The 17,419-nt window shown below is 41.4% G+C and overlaps 1 protein-coding gene and 1 pseudogene across 8 annotated transcripts in view; both read right to left on the bottom strand.

The window, feature by feature from the left end:
- The window catches only part of RAB7A (RAB7A, member RAS oncogene family), an 89,652-nt gene that overhangs the window by 61,958 nt on the left and 10,275 nt on the right, over positions 1 to 17,419 (bottom strand). The gene's annotated exons all lie outside the window — the stretch shown is intronic.
- Positions 1,395 to 17,016, bottom strand: LOC129045400 (large ribosomal subunit protein uL24-like; annotated as a pseudogene). The gene has a single exon (XR_008505098.2). The product of XR_008505098.2 is annotated as a large ribosomal subunit protein uL24-like (transcript).

The following is a 17,419-nucleotide window of genomic DNA, read 5'->3' as shown; positions in this document are numbered from 1 at the left end:
CCATCATAGCCAGTATGAAGTGGTATCTCACTGTAGGTTTAATTTGTATTTCCCTAATGACTAGTGATATGCATTTTTGTGGTGTGAATTAGCCATTTGCATATCTTCTTTGAAGAAATGTCTATCCAGGTCTTGTGCCCCTTTTGAATCGTGTTTTATGTTACTGAGTTGTAGGAGTTCTTAAATATTCTGAATATTAATTTCTTATCAGATATATGATTTACAGGTATTTTCTCTCATTCTGAGGATTGTCTTTTTACTCTCTTGATAGTGTCCTTTGAAGCACAGTTTTTAATTTTGATAAAGTCCAATTTACCTGTTTTTCCTGTTGTTGCCTGTGCTTTCAGTGTCATAGCCATAAAATCACTGTCAAATCCAATGTCATAATTTTTTCTCCTATGTTTTCTTCTAAGAATTTTATAGTTTTAACTCTTAGATTTAAGTTTTTGGTTTTGATCTAATTTTTGTACATGGTGATAGGTAAGCTCATTCTTTTGCAGGTAGATGTTTCCCCAGTACCATTACCATTTGTTGAAGACACTGTCCTTTTACCACTAAATGGGACTTTTCGCACCTTTGTGGAAGTTCAACTGATCCTGTATGTGAAAGTCAATTTCTGGGCTCTATATTCCATTGATCTACACATGTATCCTTATGCTAGTACCACAATGTTTTATTACAGCTTTGCAGAAAGTTTTGAAGTCATGAAGTGGGAAGACTTCAACTTTGTTTTGAGCTTTCAAGACTGTTTTCACTATTCAGGGTCCCATGATTTTCTATATGAATTTTAGGATGCATTTTTCTATTTCTGCAAAAAACAGGTCATTGAAATTTTAATACAGATTGAACTGAATCTGTAGAAGGCTTTGGGAGTATTGTCATCCTAATAAAATTAAGTTTTCTAACCCCAAAACGTGACATGTCTATCTTTTTATATCTTGTTTAATTTTTTCCAGCAGTTTTAGTTTTCAGTTTATAGGTCTTTCACCCACCAAGTTAATTTTTAAAATTCAGTTTAAAAAAATTTTTTAATTCCAGTATAGTTAACATGCAGTGATATATTAGTTTCAGGTGTACAATACAGTGATCATGAGGCGCCTGGGTGGCTCAGTCGGTTAAGCGACTGCCTTCGGCTCAGGTCATGATCCTGGAGTCCCAGGATCGAGTCCCGCATCGGGCTCCCTGCTCAGCGGGGAGTCTGCTTCTCCCTCTGACCCTCCTCCCTCGCGTGCTGTCTGTCTCTCATTCTCTCTCACAAATAAATGAATAAAATCTTAAAAAAACAAAAAACAAAAAACAATACAGTGATCATCACTTCTATACATCACCCAGTGCTTATCACAAGTGCACCCCTTAATCCCCATCATCAATTTCACCCATCCCCCCACCCACCTCCCCTCTGGTAACCATCAGTGTGTTGTCTATAGTTAACAGTCTGTTTCTTGGTTTGTCTCTTTTTTTTGCCTTTGCTCATTTGTTTTATTTCCTAGATGCCATATATGAATGAAATCAGATGGTATCCGTCTTTCCTACCAAGCTAATTTTACTTTTTTTGATGCTATTGTAAGTGGTTTCCTCTTTGGATAGTTCATTGTTAGTATACAGAAATGCAACTGAAAAAAAAATAAAAAAGAAAGAAATGCAACTCGTTTTTGCGTCATTTTCTATCCTGCAACTTTGCTGAATTAGTTTATTAGCTCTAACAGGTTATTTTTAAGTATGAAATCTTCAGATATTCTACATATATAAGATCATGTAATCTGCAACAGAGATAATTTTACTCCATCCTTTCCCACTTGGATGGCTTTTATTTCCTTTTCTTGACAAACTGCTCTGGTTAGAACTTCTAGTACTGTTATGAATAGAAGTGGTGGCAGTAGGCATCCTTGCCTTGTCCCTGAACTAAATCAGAGGAAAGAGCTATCAGTCTTTTACCACTGACTATAATGTTCACTGGGTGCTTTTCATATATGACTTTTATTATATTGAAGTGATCATCTTCTATTCCTAGTGTTTCAGTCACGAAAGGCTGAATTTTGTCAAAGGCTTTTCCTGCATCAATTGAGATGATCATGTGTTTTTCTTGTTCCTTTCACTTTGTTAATGTGGTGTACTATATTGATCACTTTTTCAATGTGCAATCATCCTAGCATTCCAGGAACAAATCCCACTTGCTCATGGTGTATAAATTCTTTTAATAGGCTGCTTAATATTTGGTTTGCTGGTATTTTACTCAAGATCTTTGAATCATTGTTTGTAAGGGCTACTGACCTGTAGTTTAACTTTTTTTTTTGTAGCATTTGCCTGGTCCTGGTATCAGAGCAATGTTGGCTCACAGAATGATTTAGTAAGTGTTCCTCCCTCTGACTTCTGGGAAGAATGTGAGGATCGGTGTTAGTTCTTTAAATGTTAGCATTCACCAGTGAAGACATCAGGTCCAGGGCTTTTCTTTGTTGGTAGGTTTTGGGTAACTGATTTGATCTCCTTACTTGACAACAAGTATGATTTTTATTGGGTCGGTTTTGGTAGTTTGTGTTTCCAGGAACTTATTAATTTCATCCAGGTTATTAAACCTGCTGGTATACAAGTGTTCATAGGACTCTCTTATAATCTTTTTTTTCCCCCTGTAGAATTGGTAGTAACATCCCCACAAAGTTAATTTCTGATTTTAGAAATAGGAGGGTTTTTTTTCTTCTTAGTCAATCCAGCCGGAAATCTGTCTGCTCTAATCTTTATTATTTCCTTTCCTTCTACTAGCTTTGGGTTTGTTCTTTTTCTAATTCCACAGGAAGTAAAGTCAGGTTGCTGATTAGAGATGTTTCTTCTTAGGGCACCTAGGTGGCTCAGCTGGTTAAGCATGTGACTCTTGGTTTCGGCTCAGCTCGTAATTCTCAGGGTTGTGAGACTGAGCCCTGAATGGGGCTCTGTGCTCAGTCCAGGGTCTGCTTGAGATTCTCTCCCACTCCTCCCCCTCTGCGGACCACCGCCCCCCACCCCCGCGCTTGTGTGTGTTCCTTCTCAAATACATAAATAAAATCTTAAAAGAGAGGTTTCCTTTCTTTTTTTAATGTTAGCATTTATCACTATGAATTTCCCCCTTAGCAGTGCTCTGCTGTGTCGCATAAGTTTTAGTATATTGTGTTTTCATTTTATTCATCTCTTAAGTATTTAAAAATTTCCCTTGTGATTTCATTTTTGGCCCACTGGTTCTTTAAGAGTGTGTTGTTTAACATCCACAGATTTGTGAATTTTCCAGTTTTCCTCCTGTTACTGATTTCTAACTTCATCTCATTGTGGTCAGAAGAGAAATTTGTATGATATCTATCTTGCCACCAAGCCTTAAATTGTGGCCTAACACCAGGTGTGTCCTAGAGAAGGTCCCATGTGCACTTGAGAAGAATGCATGCGCTGTTGTTGGGTCCTGTGTCTGTTAGATCTGGTTGGGTTACTGTTGTTCAAGTTCTCTATTTCCTCACTTCTCTGTTCTCTGGTTCTACCCACTCTTGAATATCATTGTGAAATTACCTATTTCTCCCTTCAGTTCTGTCAATTTTTGCTTCATATAATTTTTTTTCATTTTAACAGTTTTTGTTTTTTTAAAAAGATTTTATTTACTTGACAGACAGAGAGAGAGCATAAGCAGGGGGAGCGGTAGAGAGAGAGGGAGAAGCAGGCTCCCAGGACCCTGGAATCATGACCCGAGCCAGAGTCAGACGCTTAATCGACTCAGCCACCCAGGCGCCTCTTAACAGTTTGTATTTAAAGTTGCATATAAGATTACTCCTGCATCTTCTCAATTCTTTCTTCCTTATATATGCCCTTTTCTTTTCCTACTTGGCAAGATTTGGCTTCATGTTCAAGGATCTTTTGGCAGTCTTTGTCCAGTTTTAGTCTAGTGATAACCACCTTGCTAAAGTGAATGTCCACATGGACAGCTGTGCCATTCGCCTTCTCTCGCTGTACTCATTCAATGTAGATAACATACTTCTTCCTGTAAACCTGGGCTACTTTGCCAATTTGCTGACCTTTGTAGTGTCCTCGCACAACCTGCAATTCATCATCCTTTCAGATGGGCATGGAATGAACGTTTTACTTCTGTCCCAGCTCTTTGGAAAGAGGGGAAGACATGCTCTTCTTGCAAATTTTTTGGGAAGGTGCACTGAAATGCTGCTTATGGTTCTTGCTCCGGTCAGAAGTCACAAAGGGATTGAACTTCATTTTGGCCACTGGCGCTTCAGTGATGGCCACAAAAGGGAAGGGCTGCGTCATATAATTTGATGACCTGTCATCAGATGTAATAAATGTTTACCATTATTTTATCTTCTTGCTGTACTGAACCTTTTATTAACATATGTTCTTCTTTGTCTCTTGTAAATTTTTTTTATTTAAAATCCATCTCGGGGCGCCTGGGTGGCTCAGATGGTTAAGCGTCTGCCTTCGGCTCAGGTCACGATCCCAGGGTCCTGGGATCGAGCCCCACATCGGGCTCCTGGCTCAGCGAGGAGCCTGCTTCTCCCTCTCCCTCTGCCTCTCTCCCTGCTCATGCTTTCTCTCTCTCTCTATCTCTGTGTCTCAAATGAATAAATAAAATCTTAAAAAAAAAAATCTATCTTGAGGGGCACCTGGGTGGGCTCAGTCGGTTAAGCATCTGTCTGCCTTCGGCTCAAGTCATGATCTTGGGATCCTGTGATCCAGGCCCACATCAGGCTCCCTGCTCAGCGGGGAGTCTGCTTCTCCCTCTCCCTCTCCTCCCCCTGCTTGTGCTCTCTTTCTGACAAATAAAGAAATAAAATCTTAAAAAAAAATTTATTTTGACTCATTTCAGTACAGCCACCCCAGCTCTCTTTTGGTTACTATTTATGTGAATTATCTTTTCCCACTCTTTCATATTCAAATTTTTTGTGTCTTTGGATCTAAACCGAGTCTCTTGTAAATAAATAGTTGGATCAGGTTTTTCTATCCAATCTGCCAATCTGTCTTTTTGGAGTTTAATGCGTTTATATTTAAAGAAATTACTGATAAGGAAGGCCTTATTTCTGTCACTTTGGTGTTTGTGTTCTATAGGCCTTAATAGCTTTTTGATTGTTCTGCACATCTTCTTCTGTGTTCAGCTGATTTTTTTTGCAGTAAAACATTTTAACTCCCTTCTCATTTCCTTCTGTGTGTATTCTATAGCTATTTTCTTTGTCATTACCCCTCAGTTTTACAGATATTAATAAGGTACCTTATTGTGTTGTATGCAACAAAACCCTTTCCTATAGTACTGTGATGCTAACAGAGTTGTATCATCATTTTGAGACCAGAGTTTAAGCAAAATGAAATGAGTATTTTAAGTGTAAACACTGAGGTCTTTAAAGCCAGAAATTATTACAGATTTCCAAACTAGAAAGAAAAAGCCCACTGAAGCACCACACATTTTAATTTAATTTAATTTTCAATAAAGTAAATATTACTGTCTAATAATGATCTTTGGAATCTTTTAAGGAAAAAAAAAAAAAAACCTGACTGGGTGGCTCAGTCAGTTAAGCGTCTGACTCTTAATTTCAGCTCAGGTCATGATCTCAGGGTTGTGAGACTGAGCCCTGCATTGGGCTCCCTGCTCAGCAGGGAGTCTGCTTCAAATTCTCTTCTCTCCCTCTCTCCCCACCCTCTCTCTCAAATAGATAAATAAATCTTAAAAAAAAAAAAAAAAAAGGGCAAGAAAACCAATGTAGATTATCCCCAGCCATTATCAGCCCATTTCTTGCCCTGCACCACTGTGATGGAACTACAAAGACCCATTTGGGCCCCTGTCTAGGCCTAGGTTTTTGGTCTTTATAGCTCAGAAAGCTGATTTCTGGTGACCTGATGGACTTTAGTAACCTGACAGGTTTACTCCTTTTTTTCTTTCCATCTTCTTTCTTTTTCTTGTTTTTCTTTGTTCTACCTTATTTTTCTTCATTGTCTTTTCTCATTTTTATTCTTTTATTAGCATAGTTAGTAAGCGTAATTATTATTTTATATCATTAGTGTTGTTAGCACAATGAGTATCGCCAGTTAGTACAGTTAGCAGATCACCATGCAGCACGGCCTTGCAGCCATCTCTGCTAACAAATCACCCCTATCTACAATTACGAGCTCCTTGAGACCACTGGCCAGGGTAACTGCCAGTGGTGAGGTTAGCCCAGCACATCTTGACTGGGACAGAGGCTGTGAAGGTCACTAAGAACAGTCAGCAGAGCTCCTCCAGTTTCCAGGGACTTTTCTAAGACGCACACAGCACAAAGGCCTTGAATCTCACCAATACTGTAAAGTTGAGGTGACTGACACTGAGGAAGCACTATTCCTTGTCTTGGAGTACGTTAGTGGAGGAGACATGTTTATTTACAATGGACCATGGCCACATGACAGAGAAAGAGGCCAGAGGCAAATTCCAGCAGCTAGTATCCACTGTGCAGTAGTGCCACCAGAATGGTATCATCCACAGGGACCTGAAGCCAGAGAACCTTCTTTGTGACACTCAGATGAATGTAAAAACTGCAAACTTTGGCCTCAGCAATGAGTTCCCCACTGGCCATAAGCAGAATACCTACTGTAACGGCCTCCCTTATACTACCCCAGAACCCTTCCTGTGCCAAAAGTACAATGATCCAAGGTCACTTGCGGGGCTCAGTTGGTTAAGTGTCCAACTCTTGATTTCAGCTCAGGTCATGATCTCAGGGTTTTAAGATCGAGCCCCACATCGCCCAGCATAGAGCCTGCTTAAGATTCTCTTTCTCTCTCCCTCTGCCCCCACCCCCCAAATACAACGATCCACTATGGTGGATGTGTGAAGCATGGTAATCATTCTGTCACTATGGTCACTGGTGTCCCTGCCTTTTGTGGGAGAGGACTTCAGGGAGCTACAGAAGCAGATCCTAAGGGGGCAATACCACATTCCAATGTTCTTTATCTCTTGAATGTGAAAATCTCGAGAAAACTGATGACCCTCAACTGCAGTGATAGAGGAACATCAGAAAATATTATGAGGGGGGTGCCTGGGTGGCTCAGATGGTTAAGTGTCTGCCTTCGGCTCAGGTCATGATCCCAGCGTCCTGGGATCGAGTCCCGCATCGGGCTCCCTGCTCCTTGGGAGCCTGCTTCTCCCTCTGCCTCTCTCTCTCTGCCTCTCATGAATAAATAAATAAAATCTTTAAAAAAAAAAAAGAAAGAAAGAAAATATTATGAGGGATCCAAGGATAAATACGGGCCAGGAAGAGAAACTCACATCTTACAGAGTGCCTCATGACAACAAGGACCCCTGGGGTGACAAAAGTAATGATGAACATGGGCTATGGGTGGGACCAGATCCAGGACTCATGAACAGCATGGAGGTACGAGAGTGTGATGGCCTCCTAAGTGATCCCAAGCTCAAGAAACCCAAGGTGAAGGGCCACCCCCATCATAATAAGCCCCTCCCCCCCTTCTGCTAACCCTAACAGTTGCATTCTTTCCCCAACCTAGAAGGTTCAGCAGGTGTCTTGACAAGGCAGTAAAAAATACCTGCAACAAGCCTGCTATTTCCACCTGGGAGCACCAGAACTCACAGTAGAAGGCCACAGTGCCTGCCAGTCCCCCACACCCCGTCTGGAGTCAAGGACCACCATCCCCAGCTCAGCCCCCTAGCAGTGGCCCTGGGGCCTCCTCCACCCCCAGCACCAGCAGCAGTAGCACAGCACCAGAGGGAACCAACTGTCCTCAATGTGTGTCCTTAAAAGGAAACCCTCTGCAAACCATGCAGCCTGATGGTACAACCCAAACCTCTCCTTCAGGTCACAGCCAGGGCCAACAGCAACGGCTGGCAGGTTCCTCAACTTTATTCTAAGACACTTTTTTTTTTTTAAGATTTTATTTATTTATTTGAGAGAGAGAGAATGAGAGAGAGAAAGCACATGAGAGGGGGGAGGGTCAGAGGGAGAAGCAGACTCCCTGCCGAGCAGGGAGCCCGATGCGGGACTCGATCCCGGGACTCCAGGATCATGACCTGAGCCGAAGGCAGTCGCCTAACCAACTGAGCCACCCAGGCGCCCTCTAAGACACTTCTGTTTTAGGCTGCCCAGCAAGAATCAGAAAGGCAAACAAAATAGAGGCCAATTTAATCTCTCATGGTGAATGGCCGAGGCAGAAATCAAATCAAAGACCATGGGGGAGGTCGAGCTGTACTTCCTGAATTTTAAATGAAGAGAAAGAAGATGCTGAGCTCCAGCAAGCCTGACAACACAGTACAGGTCAGCTAGAGACTAGGCACAAACAGCTGCAGATGGGAGCAATGTAAGAAGTACATGCTGTGTCTGCAAGATACTTGGGGAAGAGGACTTAGTTATTATTGATAAAGAAAGATTTACTTCCACCATGTACCATTCGTTTTCTGTATATCTATTTTTCCATTGTTCAGTTCTTCATTTACTGATATTTTTTGTATTTAGTTGAATTTTTAATATAATTTTAAAAAAAGATTTTATCTGAGAGAAAGCGTGCAAGCGGGGAGAGGAGCAGAGGGAGAGGGAGAAGGAGACTCCCTGCTAAGCAAGGAGCTGGACATGGGACTCGATCCCAGGACCCTGAGATCATGACCTAAGCTGACGGCAGACGCTTAACTGTCTGAGCCACCCAGGCGCCCCTAATGTAATTTTTATGTATCATTTTGGTTCCCTCTTCTTTCCTCTTCTGTATATTTATTATTTTCTTAGTGGTTACCTTGGGGATTACAATTAACATCTTAAATTTATAATAACCTAATTTAAATAATATCAATTTAGTTTCAATAGTTTACACTCTGTTCTATTCTGTCCTTTCTCCTTTACATTGTTATTATCATAGATTACATCTATATACATGTGTGCCTGTTACGACAACTTATAACTTTCATGTTTCTGTCATTTATTCAAAAAAGATTTTACTTATTTATCTGAGAGAGAGAGAGAAAGCACAAGTGGTGGGAGGGGCAGAGGTAGAGGAAGAAGCAGATTCCTCACTGAGCAGGGAGCCCGGTGCAGGGCTCCATCCCAGGACTCTGAGATCATGACCTGAGCCAGTAGGGAGACACTTAACTGACTGAGCCACCAAGGGGCCCACGTGTTTCTGTCTTTTAAATCATATATTTTTTAAAAAGGACAAAACAAAAGAGAATACTGGCTTTTATAGTTACCTACACCAGTCTTCTTCTTACGGCTTTGAGTTAGTATCTACTGTCTTTTCACTTCAGACTGAAGAACTCCCTTTAGCATTTCCCATGGTGCAGGAGTACCGGTAATGAATACCCTCAACTTTTGTTCATCTGGAAATACCTTAATTTCTCCTTCATTCTCGAAGGATAGTTCTGCCAGATATAGAAGTCTTAATTGGTAAGGTTTTTCCCCCCCTTTCAGGACTTTAAAAAACATCATCTTTACTGTCTTCTGGCACCCATGATTTCTTTCTTTTTTAAAAAAGATTTTATTTGAGAAAGAGAGAGACAGCCTGAGTGGGGTGGAGGGGTAGAGGGAGAGGGAGAAGCAGACTCCCCACTGAACAGGGAGCCCGACATGGGCCTCGATCCCAGGACCCCAGGATCATGACCTGAACCAAAGGCAGACACTACATGACTGAGCCACCTAGGTGCCCCTGGCATCCATGATTTCTGATGAGAAATCAACTGTTAAAATCTTATTTAGAATCCCTTATATATGACAAGTTGATTCTCTTGCTTTCAAGTTCTTGTTGCTTTGCAAATTCAAGTTACAACTTGACTGTAATGTGTCTTGGCACAGATTTCTTAAGTTTATCCTCCTTGGAGATCATTAAGCTTCTTAGATGTGTAAATTCATTAAATTCTGGAAGTTTCTGGAGATTAGATTTTCACAAACGTTTTGTTCCTCTCTATATATTCTCCTCCTGGAGCTCCTATGAAGTGTATTTGGCATGCTTGATGATGTCTGCAGGTCCCTCAGGCTGTGTTCATTTTTCATAATTTTCTCTTTCTGTTCCTCAGGCTGAATAATTTTGATGGTCTTACCTTCAGCTTGCTGATCTTTTCTTCTGTCTGCTCACATCTGCTGCTAAACCCTTCTAATAAATTTCATTTCAGGGGTGCCTGGGTGGCTCAGTCGGTTGTGTGTCTGACTCTTGATTTTGGCTCAGGTCATGATCTCAGGGTTGTGAGATGGAGCCCTGCGTTGGGCTCCCTGCTCAGCAGGGAGTCTGCCTGAGATTCTCTCTCCCTCTCTAAAATAAACAAATAAATCTTAAAAAAAAATTTTCATTTCAGTTACTGTACTTTTTTTTCTGCTCCAGAATTTGTTCCCTTTTTATAATTTCTTTCTTGATGGTCTCATTTTGTGCATTGTATTCTCAATTGCCTTTATTTCCTTGTCCATGATTTCCTTTAGCTCATTGAGTATATTTAACACAGTTGACTTAATGTCTTTTTTTTTAAAAAACAAGGTTTATTTATTTTATAAATGAGAGAGAGAGAAAGCACGGGCAAGCAAGGAGGGGGTAAGGGAGAGAGAGAGAAGCAGATTCCTTGCTGAGTACGGAGCCCAAAATCGGTCTCGATGCCACAACCCCAGGATAATGACCTGAGCTGAAATCAAGAGTTGGGCGCTCAGCCACCCAGGCGCCCTGATTTAATGTCTTTAACTTATAATTTCAATATCTAAGCTTCCTCTGAGATGGTTTCTGTCCAATTCCTTTTTTTCCTGTGAATGGGCCACACTTTCCTGTTTCTTTATATGTTTCATATTTTTTTCTTGTGTGAGAAATGAACATTCTGAGTATTATAATGTGGTATTCTCACATTGGATACCAGGAAATCTCACTCTCCTGTTCCTCAGGGATTGCGGATTGTTGTTTGCTGAGAGCAGGAATTGTCCATTTGTGAGCACAGCAATCACTTATGAAAGATCAGGAGTCTATCCCTTCACGAAGCACACCTCCACCCAATCGGGTTCCAGAGTTCCAATATAGTTGATTCCAAATATTCTTTGAAGGTCAATGGCTGACTTGGTAGAGGGACTGACCTCTAAAGCTTCCCACTCAATCATTTTGTGTGATATCACTGCAGTCTATAGTCTTTTAATTAATTTAAATTATCAGTGAACCAGTCCAATTTTCAGACCTTGACCAAACTCATTCAAGCTCTTGAATCACTGCTAATTCTCTCAGCAGAAAATGCCAGGTACATGCATTTTTTTTTTTTTTGACACAAGTATGATTTGTTTTCTAGTTTTGGTAAAGGGTCAGGATGAGTCATTCCCTCCTTAAATGTAACATCTTTCTTAAATCTCTTGTAACCACAGAGGACCACCACAGGAAAGGAACTGATATGTGGCAGAAGACAAAGATAATCTAATAGCACAGACTTAAAATACCAAACTAGTGGCTCCTGGGTTTAAGTACTATTCAAAATACTAGAAGTGATATGTAGTATTAAGAGGTGGCTGATGGGAGCATGGCATAGAATTTACTTCGGGAGTCTTTATTCTAGGTACAACTGTCCAGTGCTCTGAAGGTACAGCTGGAGTTAATACTTCTAACTCTGTGCTCAGAACACATTAGGGACTTGAAGATTTGCTAAAATATTTAGCTTCCTTTGTCTTAATAGAAGCATCTTTCTGGAAGCATATGTAAGAAAGGATACAAAGAATGCTCCATACAGCTAAAGTACTTAGCTCTCACTCCAGAAGCCTTCTCTCTCTAAAACATGCCTTTTTGGGGAGCGCCTGGGTAGCTCAGCCAGCTGGGCATCCGACTCTTTTTTTAAAGATTTTATTTATACATTTGACAGAGAGAGGGAGGGGACAAGCAAGGGGAGTGGCAGGCAGAGGGAGAGGGAGAAGCAGGCTCCCTGCTCAGTAGGGAGCCAGATGGGATGCGGGGCTAGATCCCAGGGTCCTGGGATCATGACCTGAACCCCTGAACCGAAGGCAGACGCTTAACCAACTGAGCCACTCAGGTGCCCCGGGCATCCGACTCTTGATTTCAGCCCAGGTCATGATCTTGGGCCCCATGTTGGGCTCCACACTCAGCAGAGTCTGCTTGTTCCTCTCCCACTGCTCTTCTCCCTGCTCTCTCTCTCTCCAATAAATAAAATCTTTAAAAAAAAATGCCTTTTTGAAGCAATAAATTTGTATCAGCAGGATAAGCTTGGAGTTATAATGTCTGGGAAATTAATGTTCTAACAGTCAGCAATTCCCACCAAACAAATTCTCCCTCCAAAAACAGCCAAACTACCTCACAATTAACCTGTCAATAGCTGTGAATATGAATGAGTTCACTATGAATATGACATAATCATTGGTTAGGAGCAATAGGGGAAGTTGGGAACTTATATTCAGTATCACCAGAAATGGATACAAATCAGGGTACCACACCATGCCAGCACTGCCCATGCATCTTTGGTTAATGGTTAATCCTATTTTTTCAGGAGCAGTTAGCTCTATTTCCTTTTTCACCGTCGCTGCTGTGCTTGCCCATGCCTACCCCTATCTGTGCAAAATCTGTCAAATAGGTGTCCCTGCTTTTCGAGCCATAGTCACCATCTTAGACCAGGCTTGCGCATATCCTACCCATGCTATTTTATTATTTTTTTAAGATGTTATTTATTTGACAGAGAGAGAGAGAAACAGTGAGAGAGGGAACAGAAGCAAGGGGAGTGGGAGAGGGAGAAGCAGGCTTCCAACGGAGCAGGGAGCCCGATGGGGGGGGGGGGGGTTCGATCCCAGGACCCTGAGATCATGACCTGAGCTGAAGGCAGGCACTTAACAACTGAGCCACCCAGGTGCCTCTACCCATGCTATTTTAGTTGTAAATCCTTGCAACTAGAATAATGTACCACATATTTTGTCATTTTCCTTTCAAATATGTAAATACGGGCAGATTATGAAATGTGGTTAATATGAAAATGAGAGTACCACAAATCTGTTTGTCTTTAGCCACATCATATAGTACTTCCTACCTGGGCTCTTGAGTAGTAACATACCCGGAAAACACAAAGCCTGCCACACAGAGTAGTAGTGTATACCACGCCAGCTTTCTTACTGTATTCAGTCCCAATTTTTCCTCCTCATTTTCAAGGCCTACCATCCTCTCAAATCTATCAACTCAAATCAATTGCTGCCAAGAATCTAGACGCCCTACTTCCAGGTTCTGCCACATTAACATACTGGGAAGGTCATGGGTCCACTTCTCTCCTTTCCTTGATGCATCTCTCGCAGCCAAGAAAACCCAAGTGGTGAAAAGAGTTCTGCCCCTGCTTCACAATGTATATTCAAAACACATAAACGCACACAGGCAGACTTACATGTATTATGAGTGAACATTCTAAAATGTAGTTAGTTTTTAAGGTAGGGTACAGAACAAGATAGGCTCCCATTTGTGTCTATTAGGTTGAAACCTATGAAAATGTCCTTTCTGTAGGTCAAAACCAAGCAACTTTATAGGGTTCACTGTCTCTAAAGTAGGAGGGATTAGGGTAGGAAAATATTTGTTTTCAAGGTTTCCTTCTGTACAATTAGATGTATGAAATTTATCATTACCTCTTCACATCCAAAAACTGAACACCTGTCCAGAAGCCTACTATCAAATGTTTTTCACACTTCATTATCCCCTTTTGTGGGTGGCTCCTCATGTGTCACAGAGTCAAAAAGAAAAATTCCTCCAGGACAGGAACTATCTTACTCCTTTGGCATTTCCCTAGCATAGCACCCGGTACAAAGCATCCTTTGGATGCTTGCATGTCTGAATGACTACATTCCACTTTCCCTGTCACCAAGGGTGGAACCTGTTCTCTACCACAGTAGTGGGAAGCAGAAAAACCAACTCCTCAGATTCTGACATGCACTGTTTGATTTTGGCCCGTGAACAACCAGAGGTGAAGTTACTAACTGTATACACCATCTGTCTAGGGAGGGCGTACCTTACAAGGCTGACCAACATGAGCTCCTCCTCACTCCCCTCCCACCCCCCTTCCCAAACTCACAAGGGGAATCTTGCTACTGCCTCACCTCTCCAGTGGGCTAAGTCTGGCCACAAGGTTCCACCCTTCACAGAAACAGCACACCTTTCTCTCCCCCAAGTAGATCACGGATGCTCTTTATCTCCAGATTACTTTATGGGCGCACAGAACTGCAAGCCACAGAAGACGTCAATTTGGCAGGGGCAGGTGGCAGATGAAATCCAGTCACATGTAGACAGGATTTCATATTGTTGTCATGCAGAAATGATTAGCTACAACTTTAGAAAATAAGCAAGGGGAAAAAAAGATAGAACCCGTTGACCAAGTGTACTTTTTTCCTGTCTAAAACACAATCGTTTCTCCCAATTCAAACTGCTAACATTTTTTCAACAGCCCTGAAAATAAAGACTGGCCCAATGGTCTACTCTTTATCTGTAAAAATTAATTAACTCCCCCCCCCCTTTTTTTTAAAGATTTTATTTATTTATTTGACAGAGAGAGATACAGCAAGAGGGAACACAAGCAGGGGGAGTGGGAGAGGGAGAAGCAGGCTTCCCGCGGAGCAGGGAGCCCGATGCGGGGCTCGATCCCAGGACCCTGGGATCATGACCTGAGCCGAAGGCAGACGCTTAATGACTGAGCCACCCAGGCACCCCAACTCCCTTCTTATTTGTTACAATTAATTAGTAAAAAGAAAAAAAAAACATTTTTAGCTCATGCCAAGTCTGGGACACTCGTATGGAATCTGCTATTACAACCCTCCAATAGGAGTGACAAAGAAATCTAATTTGTCAAAGTTAAACAAGAAAAGTTGGTAAAAAAAAAAAAAAAAAAATCCATCTAGAGTGTAGATTATGAACTGTGTGTGTTCAAATACTGCAAGAAATGACCATAGAAGGCAAAACATGAAATGCATAAAAACTTCATGAATATAATTTAAAACCTAATACTTGCTTTCCAAAGTCTTTTTTTCAATCCATCACCTAAGGCAGTTGGGTTACAAGGACTGAAAGATATGTACCACTGCCCTATCAAACACAAGGCTCCTTGGGGGTCAGAAAGCAGGTTTTCTACTGTTTGTAGAGCTACTACCTTGCACAAGGCTTGGGATGTAGTGGTGCTCAATAAAACCTACTGACTATATGAGAAATTACACAGTATTTGTCCCAGACATAGGGGAGAGAATTTAGCTGCCTCTCTCTGCCAGGGCACCTTAGAAAAAGCTTCTTCTAAATTTCTTGATGGATGAAACTGCCAAACTGATTAAAGGACCAGGACAAGGGAGTAGAAAGAAAACCGATTTAATCAGAAGCAAACATATTCTGAGCCTAACTCTGACAGAGTTCTGTGAAAGATGGAAAACTGCTGAACTTATCAAAATATATTATGAAGCAGAAGCAAATAAGACAGTGGTACTGATGAAGAATGGATCAGATGAATTAAAAAAGATACATGTAGGTGGGTAATTAGTGTGTGATAAAAAGATTTCTAGTCAGTGAGAAAAGGATGACAATATAACAAAATACTGGCACAACCGTATATTTGGAAAGATTCTGATGTCATATTGCATCATACATAAGAATTCCAATATGCTAAGTACTAGGGAAAAACATTGTTTTTATTACCGTTAGGATAGGGAAGGCCTAATATAATAACATGAAACCCCAAAACCAAAACAAATCGACGATACTGACTACAGGAAAGTTTCTTTACTACAAAAACACACCATTAACTAAACCCAGCCATGAGAAACAGCCTGGAATGTTTACAACATGAAAAAGGGTCAATATTCTTGCTATACAAAAAGTTTAGGTTGGGCGCCTGGGTGGCTCAGTTGGTTAAGCAACTGCCTTCGGCTCAGGTCATGATCCTGGAGTCCCGGGATCAAGTCCCGCATCGGGCTCCCTGCTCAGCGAGGAGCCTGCTTCTCCCTCTGACCCTCCCCCCTCTCATGTACTCTCTCTCATTCTCGCTCTCTCAAATAAATAAATAAATCTTAAAAAAAAAAAAAAGTTTAGGTTAAAACAAACAACCCGCCTCACTTGGGCGTTAGAGAAAACAATCAATTCACAGAAGAAAAATAAATAAATGGCTAATATTTTTTTAAAAACTTAATCTACTCATCAAAAAATGGAAATGAGGTATCATTTAAATTTTTCCCACTAGTTAAACTGGCAACCATTAAAAAAATTGACAATCGGCAATTATATAAATAGAATTCTCAAGCTACAAAAGTTAAGTAGACAAACTTTTTGGAGGCAGTATGGTAATGAATACCAAATTTTAAGTATGAATAACAACTACACTTTAAGGAAGTGATCAAACAAGTGGATGAAGATAACTATTAAATAGCTGTCTTTAAAAAAAAAAAAAAGATTTTAAAGTAATCTCTAGACCCAATGTGGGGCTCTAACTCACAACCCTGAGATCAAGAGTCACATGCTCCATTGACTGAGCCAGCCAGGAGCCCCTTAAATAATTTTCTTGGGGCGCCTGGGTGGCTCAGTTGGTTAAGCGACTGCCTTCGGCTCAGGTCATGATCCTGGAGTCCCGGGATCGAGTCCCGCATCGGACTCCCTGCTCAGCGGGGAGTCTGCTTCTCCCTCTGACTCTCCCCCTCTCATGCTCTCTCTCTCTCTGTCTCATTCTCTCTCTCAGATAAATAAATAAAATCTTAAAAAAAAAAAAAAAAAAAAAATAATTTTCTTAAAGAGAAAAGTTGGAAGTAACTGAAACACTCATTTAGAAGATGGTTAAACTTGGTAAATGCAATATTATACAGCTATTAAAAAAGAGTAGGTACTGGGGGCGCCTGGGTGGCACAGTTGGTTAAGCATCTGACTCTTGGTTTTGGCTCAGGTCATGATCTTTTTTTTTTTTTTTTAAAAGATTTTATTTATTGGGGCGCCTGGGTGGCTCAGTCGTTAAGCGTCTGCCTTCGGCTCAGGTCATGATTCCAGGTCCTGGAATGGGGCCCCGCATCGGGCTCCCTGCTCCGCAGGAAGCCTGCTTCTCCCTCTCCCACTCCCCCTGCTTGTGTTCCCTCTCTTGTTGTATCTCTCTCTCTGTCAAATAAATAAATAAAATCTTAAAAAAAAAAAAAAGATTTTATTTATTTATTTGAGAGAGAGAGAATGAGAGACAGAGAGCACGAGAGGGAAGAGGGCAGAGGGAGAAGCAGACCCCCTGCTGAGCAGGGAGCCCGATGCGGGACTCGATCCCGGGACTCCAGGATCATGACCTGAGCCGAAGGCAGTCGCTTAACCAACTGAGCCACCCAGGCGCCCTCAGGTCATGATCTTAGGGTCATCAGATCGAGCCTTGCATTGGGCTCTGCGCTCAGTGCAGTCTGCTTGAGATTCTCTCTCCCTCTCCCTCTGCCCACCCCCCCTACACACACTTGCACACGCACGCACATGATCTGTCTCTCTCTCTCATATAAATAAATCTTTTTTAAAAAAAAAC

Source organism: Mirounga angustirostris, unplaced genomic scaffold (genome assembly GCF_029215605.1).
Source record: "Mirounga angustirostris isolate CCGP_5_RB_7025 unplaced genomic scaffold, mMirAng1.0.hap1 SCAF_1, whole genome shotgun sequence".
NCBI lineage: Eukaryota > Metazoa > Chordata > Mammalia > Carnivora > Phocidae > Mirounga > Mirounga angustirostris.
The sequence above is the reverse complement of the archived record's forward strand: the minus strand, read 5'-3'. Positions and strand labels throughout refer to the sequence as shown.